The sequence below is a fragment of the Coptis chinensis genome, chromosome 8 (genome assembly GCF_015680905.1).
Source record: "Coptis chinensis isolate HL-2020 chromosome 8, ASM1568090v1, whole genome shotgun sequence".
Taxonomy (NCBI): Eukaryota; Viridiplantae; Streptophyta; class Magnoliopsida; order Ranunculales; family Ranunculaceae; genus Coptis; species Coptis chinensis.
In genome coordinates, this window is record NC_141463.1 from 80423204 (window position 1) to 80430108 (window position 6905).

The following is a 6905-nucleotide window of genomic DNA, read 5'->3' on the forward strand; positions in this document are numbered from 1 at the left end:
TTCTATATATGACGCATTACCAATAGTATAATATACATATGTTCAATTTAAAATATACACATACATATAATGTATGAGAATATATTTAAAATTTTTAGATAACTTTCAAATATTATTATTGAATTTAGGACCATTACTTCTTATGAAAGGACAAAAATATCGATGACAAGTGTTATATATAGTCCCCGTAAACCAACTTTTATATCGGTTATATAACTAAAAAAAATAATTTTAGCAATAAAAATGTATAACCCGATAAGGAACCGAAACCGAAATCGGAACTGACTTAATTAATGGGTATGGGTCCGGGTTTTCAAAATATAAGAAAAAACCCGAAAGAACCGAATCTGATAAGAACCGCTAAAAATAGACCCAGAACCGAAACCGGTAAGAACCGACCCAGAACCGACCCATGAACACCCTACTGCTGAGGTTATTTTGGAGGTATTTCGGAACTCCCAACCCCCACGTTCAAGGTTCAAACCCCCATGTGTCTAGTCGTTTCTTCATTTGTTTCGTCTTCAACGATCATTACCCTAATAGGTGACAATTTTGTTAGCATTGGTTCGTTAAAGGATATCAGTGGACTTAACATTTCCGAGGTATACACGTATCCATTTCCCATTGCTTAGAAGTTTTTACCTTTTCATGTTATTTTTCTTTTTGTTCCTTTGTTTTGTTGCTTAGTTTCATTATGTCTACCAAGTAGTAATTTTTGTGTTTTTTCTGATGATACCGGTACCTTCTTCTTGAGAAGTAATAGAAGTGCTAATCTTGTGAAAAGCTTATTCTGATCATATTGACCCGACCCAATTCTAACTTCCAAGGGCTTTAACATACCCTTCAAGACTTATAGCTAAAAATGCAGGTGTAAATGGAAGTGTTGTCATAGAGAAGGTAGCTTCCATGAGGACATGTATCTTGTAACTTTACAGTTCCGAAACTAAAAATAGTTATCCTTTTTGTCATGGTTTATTGACCATTGGAACGTCTGGTTTCCATTTTTCAGGTTCTGTCTTGTGACGAAGTGAATTATGGATATAATGCTGCAAAAGACTGTTACGAGGATTTAATGGCTGCTGGAATAATGGATCCATCGAAGGTAACATCGTGGAATAAGTTGATGATGTATAATATTGTATATTGAGTTTGTCTCATTTTTAATGTGGGTGAAAACTTGTCTAGATAACAAGTTGAATGTGAGAGGTGAAGGGAATATTGAAGATGACTATAATACGGTGGTTGACAATTAGTCAAAGAGAGGTGACAAATGTCCATAAATGTTTGCAAGTCACTGAAAAAATTTGAGGATGATGATGTGGGTGTAAGTGGTACATTATTCTTTCTAATAAGCAGCATTTGAATGTAAGTGATGCACTAAACTTATCATGGAAAAAGACAAGTCATAATAGCAAATCAGCCAACCATTTCTTTGAAAGCAAATAAAATTTTGTTTACCCTTTCTTCATAATGATCATAGCTATCTGTCACATAGCAAATAAAATTTCGTTTACGACTAATTTCCTTGTACGAAAAACTACCTGGGCATAGCTATGATTCCCATAATGATCATACTTACAAATAATTTGTTTCTTGTATGTGAATTAGGAATATGCAATGTGTTGATCTCTTTGCAACTGAGCACACCATGCACTGATAGCTTGCAATCTCATTATGTCTTTTTCTCCATCTCTTCTGACTAGAATATGTTACACTGCTAGAGTGATACCTGTGTGGGGTAGTTTTTCTTGATTAGCTAGCAAGTGCTAAGGGTTTCAAAATAGTTTCTTGCCTCAATACTTGAATACTTAATCTTCCATTAATAGGATTAATTGTGATATATTTATGCATGTGACAGATCGAAAAAGTCTATGCTATTGTAGTTTAAAGTGATAGGCTAAGTTTAATACACCCATCTCTTCCAAGCAGTTACCATGCCCTGAAATGGAGAGTCTCTTGGAACTCGTTCCTTTCAAAGTAGAATGCATATCAAGGACCTTTTGGCATTGGACTTTGTTGTTTCGGTGGTCTAAAGTATTCAAAGAGTTTAGAGGATGTTTCTATGAACCTTTTTTGCCAGGTGGGATCGTCTTATGCTCTTTGCTATGGGATCGTCTTGAAGATCATAATTATAAATACAATTGTTACTGTTCTATTGTTCTCATTGGCTGATTGTTAGTACTTAGTAGTATTCAATGTTATGAGATGGTTATTTTGTTTGATTCATATATTTTATGCTGGTTTGAACTTAAAAGTAATAGCAACATCTGTTGGACGTCAATAAATATTTCAGTTACTGAAATTCAAAGTTGAGTATCCTCTAGAGAAATCAACATTTTAATCTTATAATTTTCCCCTCCTTTTCAGGCTTTCATAATTGCTTCAACTGCGATAGAGGAGGAAATGCTACACTGGTAACCTTTGACAACCTGGGTCAATAATTCTCATTTTCATTTGACTTGCAATATAACTGCAGCCTAACCTGTCGTAGCAAAGTTATACAGAAAACAAAAGTTGGTAGTAACGTTGGAGATAAATTGTTGAGATGCAGTACCTGAAGGTTTGAGTATATAGCTTAAATTTGGAGGGTCATGAGATGTAGGGAAATGTACCAGAAATACTTCTGGTCATGATTTTCTTTTGTAGTAGTATTAATTGCCACTACCTTTCTTGTTTCCATGGATAGTTAAGATACCTCTGCTGTTGTTTACCTTTTCTTTTGTTTTGGAAGGCATTTTTTTTTTGTTTAACACAATACCTTATTCTATTGTAGGTACCATGAGCACATTGTATGAGCTGATAAAACATTAAACCTGAAACTTCTCAGGAAGGGCATTCTAACTCGAATATATGCTCCCATGGTACGTTCAATTACAACATACGTGTGTCTTTCAAGAAAACATGCACGTGGTTTTCTATCACTGCTTTCCTAAGAGATAAAGACTGTTGCCTTGACTCCAATTATTTGGAAATCACTATAGTTTCAGTCTGTTTCTTAGACTTAATCTTGAAGCCGTGTATTGTTTACTTATGCTTACCACTAGGGTATGTTATTTACTTACAGAAAGTCTCATGGGATCAATTGTCAAGTTTTGCCTGTACTTTGTGATGCTTTTATACTGATAAGCATGTGCAGATATGTACCTTATTAATGTTTAATTAGCATAAAATGCGTCACTTAATATTTTCTTCTTCAGGCCATTGTTCAAGGATTAAGGGAGTCAGGCGTGTTCAGTTATGTTGTCATGTCTGCACAAATGACTCTATCGAAAGAGAAGTTCTTATCCTCTATTGAGAGCAGCAATTCTTGTAGAACGGATAAGTCTAATGTTTTATCCATGAGAAAGTTTGGCAGAAGTGAAGATTCTCAGGCAACTGCAAGGAAGGTCCTTGAGATTGCTGACGCGTCTCATGTAATAGCAGTTCCACCATTGTCTCCACCCGGCATGGATGAGCTCCAAGTGGAAGTATCGTGAACCACGTGTTGTTGCTTCTTCGTCCAAGCACCATGTACCATTGCTTCTTTTTCATGTTTGGACGGTGGTTCTATATATGATGTTGGGTCTCATGGGTCTTTCCCGATCATTACCCAAGCGCTGGTGTACATTAAGGTTTAGAGTTACTTGTTAAGAGTGAGAAAAGGAGATACCATTGTCATTTTTTTTATTGGGCCTGACTGCCCAATTGAGGTTTAGAAATATTGGCCTATTTGGTGTTCATGTATAGAAATTCGAAAGCAAAAATAGTGATTGTATTCTTGAATGTTGAGTTCAACAAGTAAATCAAGTATATTGATTCAGAAGAATATATCGTAGTCTGATTTCTATCCTTAAGAGTTGCTTTTTCTTCCATGAGGATGACACAATTTCAGAATTTTCAGTCCATTTCGGTTACATTAAACAGGCCAAAATCTGCTATTTAACAATGCTAAAAGTAGGTGCTAAAGTGCTGATTTGGCACAAAACTTGATGAGTCTCGTCTTTTCGTGGAAAAATCCCGTCCAGTAGGAAGACAGACAGACATTTCTCCTTAACAAATTTGTGGACTGCCGTCTCTATTCTGTTTGATACTAGTTAATGCCCGTGCCTTCGGCACGGATTCCATAAAATTATTATATATTGTAGCCCCCCTAACAATTATTGATCTCAAAGTACAATAATTAGGCAAAGGAAGAAAACTTTTTTTATTGGCTTTTACACTTAATTACTTGCCTATGGATAGACTTCAACTTTGCAACAACATTTAAGAGCTACACCTCTTCCTCCGAACACGATAGTAATTAACTATTGAAAATAATTTAAAAAATTGAATCAGCAAATACTTGAACATCACTGAGAACTCTGTACTCTTCACAAAATACTATGTTGTATAGCAGTATGTGAAAGACCATTATCTTCTTTAGTTTCGTTACTTGTTTGCATCTTAATCAGTAACTCTTGGTGATTTTCCAAGTAATTCTTTGATTCTATATACTTGTAAGTTATGTTTATTTATGTCTAAATGGTAAAATCCAGCTAAATATTGTATAGTGATGAATTTGTGCAGAAGTCCCCAACAGCTACAATGAATATCATTAGTGGTTGCTAGATGCTAGTATTGGAGAAGTGTAAATACTCTCCATTGTTCCAACAGTTGGTCTGTGTAATGGTAAAATCTGATGAGCATGTAACAATTCAATTGCTCGACAACTTTTCACGGCACTACGTGATACATTCAAATCTTACCAAAAAAAAAAAACAACCCACGTATCACTGATTATACTGAAAGCACAAATCACACTTGATCTCACTCACTAACACACATTTTTACTATTAAGATTGTGCTAGCGATATCTATATATATTACACTTTTTCTCACATTGTCAATCGTGACTTTTTATTCTATAAATCAATTTCAAAGAGGAAGCAGATTTTCAGATAGCAACGGCAAGATTAAAATTTCAACACCAACACTACTTCCAATGCCGATTCAATACCTCCATCGCCAACGGCAAAGTGAGAGGTGTAACAATCCAGTGAATATATTTGATAATAGTATGCCAAAGTACCAAAGTACCGGGTCGGAACCAACGACCACCAAAATAAAAATAAACGACTCCTAAACATAACGATAATAAATGCATCATTTTAGACTGTTAGATGAAAACAATATATGCACTAAGTAGTAGTCAAAGGTGTAACACATATCAATTTATTAAGCGGCCTATATTGCTAGTAGCATAGCCATCGAGAATCGGGGAACAAATGCAACAAAATATAAGTTACTTGGTCAAGCGGTTTTATTTACAAATCGTGTAAAGTTTGATGACTTGCACTTCATCGTAATGTTCGGATATAGGGATGTCACTTTTTCCAAGTACCATCTCTATGAGATCTATAGCGGATTTGGAAGAATGGCCATTCTTTGTACATTGCTTGCAAATCTTCGGTATATCCTCTTTCGATGCACCCTTTAGGCGGCCACCAACACCAAGCCAAGCGGGGAGAACAAATATTGTCTCAGGTCCATGCAAATACCCATGGTATTGCACCTAAGATGTCCGATTCTGTTGAATTCTTGCTTCGCGGCCGGGTCCGCTTCCTATGTTGAGGAAACCAAGCTCGACTTTGTGGCGTAACCCTAGTTAAAGTAGGCAAGAAAGTCCGGGTTGTCATATACAATCCGATAATTGTTGCAACTGAATTTGGAAATTTCTTCCATAAGGTTACACCAATTTTCTTCTCTAGGGGTATTGGAGGCTATAACCGAAGTCGGACAAAAAGATATGTTTAAACAAAGGTTACAGAATTTCTAATTGAGCGTGTTCTAATGAAGAGTGTAACGCTCATTGGAAAAACCATTTGACGATTACTATAGATTTTTTTATATATAGATTCAAGAGGATGAAATAACCATGAACGAGGCGATTTTGAAAAAGGTAAGACACTGTGCTATTATTGAGCGTTAGCTAGCAAAAGAATTATCTAGTAGTATCCAAGTTCGCAAGAATCGCATGATGGACCTACCATTACGTAACCGGTGGTTGGGACTGAATGGCAAGATACGATGGGTCCACCACCACGCCCAATACTTCCTCCCCGTCCATGGAATAGTGTTACTTTGATGCCATACTCATTGGGTAGCCACAACGTCCTCTTGGGCTTTGTACGGTTCCCACGCTTGCAGTGAAGCGGTCAACATCTTTTCCAGAATCTGAGTACCCAACCATTACCTGTCCACAATAACCCAGTGGAGTTACAGAAGTTTCATATGGCCTAGACAAAATTATCCCATTTATTTATAATGCGTACCTCTTGTTGTCCATTGTGGTTTTTTATGATGTGCTCTCGATAACAATCAATTGCTAACAACTTTCTGATCACTGAACCAGCTCCTCTCAAGTCCTCGACGGTTTCAAATAGAGGGACCACTCTCAACCTATAAGCAACCAAAGGGGTCAGGGTACCTGGATAGAGCTGGTTGGTCTCCTTTCCTGAATAGAGCTACTTGCCTGCTGAGCCAAAACGACTCCATAGCTACTGGCCTGGATAGAAGAGCTGAGACCTTGGCTGGTACTCGATGTTCTTGTAGCTAGAAAAGGCAACGAAGTTGATCCAGAGATGTGATCTTCTCGCGGAGGAAGCACTCAATTCAGAGGCCTTGCCTAAGAAGCTAACTTTGCATGCGATACACGAGCATCGGGCTTGTTGGCATCCGTCGCCGATTCCAACCGCCCATCATCACCCGAGAAAAGTTCAAATCTGTTGTAGGTTGAGGGCGTATGACCTTGTGATGTGTTGCTTGAAAGTCAGTGTTAGGGGGTGGAATTATACATTCCTGAATTTCTGCTGAGAAACCTTGTTAGCTGTCGGACCCAGACCTTCCACAAACCGCAGCAGGCTCTCCTTGTATCCATAGCCACCCAT

At 37.2% G+C, this 6905-nt stretch overlaps 1 long non-coding RNA gene across 1 annotated transcript; it reads left to right on the forward strand.

The window, feature by feature from the left end:
* The first annotated feature begins 432 nt into the window (after positions 1-432).
* LOC147483412 (uncharacterized) lies at positions 433-3807 on the forward strand. Its single transcript, XR_015206495.1, has 5 exons — positions 433-602; positions 1010-1102; positions 2368-2414; positions 2774-2861; positions 3198-3807. It is a non-coding gene; the product is annotated as an uncharacterized LOC147483412 (long non-coding RNA).
* The last annotated feature ends 3098 nt before the right edge of the window (positions 3808-6905 follow it).